Here is a 1,176-nt window from a genome sequence, read left to right as displayed (position 1 = left end):
CATGAGGAAGAACTTCTTTACTGTGTAGGTGACCAAGAACTTGAAAACTGCCCAGAGAAGTTGTGGAGTCTCCCTCACTTTGGAAATATCCAAAAGCTGCCAGGACACAATCCTGAGCAATGTGCTTTTGAGGATACTGCTTAAGAAGGGACCTTGGATGAGATGACCTCCAGTGGTCCCTTTAAACCTTAACTGATCATCTCCATGGCTGGCCATCCCACTGCTGCTGTGGCTCTGGGAGCCACTCCTTATGCTCGTCCCTGATATAGGGCACACGTGGGACATTGTGTGCATGTGTGCATATGTGCATTTTTCCACTTTTCTGGTACTTTTCTGGTATGTGTTCATAATTAAAGAGTTTCTTTTTGAGAAGACTTTGCACTTAATACACAGTTCTGCATGTGGACTCACGCACAGGCCAATCTACTTCCCAGCAAGTTTACAGAACTCTCCAGTCAGCCTGCAAACACTGTAACCACAGGAGTCAGACCTTAAGTGTGTGAGGAGGCCGCACTAATTAAGACAGGAAACGGAGCGTTTGACATTCTCCAGGGGCTCAGGAGAAGCGGGATGACACGAAAACCAGAAGGAACAGTGCTACACGGGTGCAGTGAGCTGAAGGAGATGTCGCTGCCGTCACAGGGCCAGGAAACTGCGAGATGACCTTTAATTCTGAGCTCAGCGTAGACTCCTTCCCTACTGAAACCGCTCAACACCACGATGAGAATCAGCCGAGTCATGCGAGCGGCTCTCGCCGCAGACATCCCAAAACCCGTACGGCTGCGATTTTGACCTCTCCAAGTACAGAAGCACAGCTTCGTACAAGCACGTCAGTGGCGGTGCCGCGACGGCTGTGTGACAGGACACGGGACACACACAGGACACACAAAGGGTACACACGGGACACACACACACACACACGGGACACAGACGAAGGACACACAAAGGGTACACACGGGACACACACACACACGGGACACAGACGAAGGACACAGACGAAGGACACACAAAGGGTACACACGGGACACACACACACACACACGGGACACAGACGAAGGACACACAAAGGGTACACACGGGACACACACACACACACACACACGGGACACAGACGAAGGACACACAAAGGGTACACACGGGACACACACATACACACGGGACACACACACACACGGG

This window comes from Parus major, chromosome 1 (genome assembly GCF_001522545.3).
Source record: "Parus major isolate Abel chromosome 1, Parus_major1.1, whole genome shotgun sequence".
Taxonomy (NCBI): domain Eukaryota; kingdom Metazoa; phylum Chordata; class Aves; order Passeriformes; family Paridae; genus Parus; species Parus major.
This window is presented reverse-complemented; position numbering follows the sequence as displayed.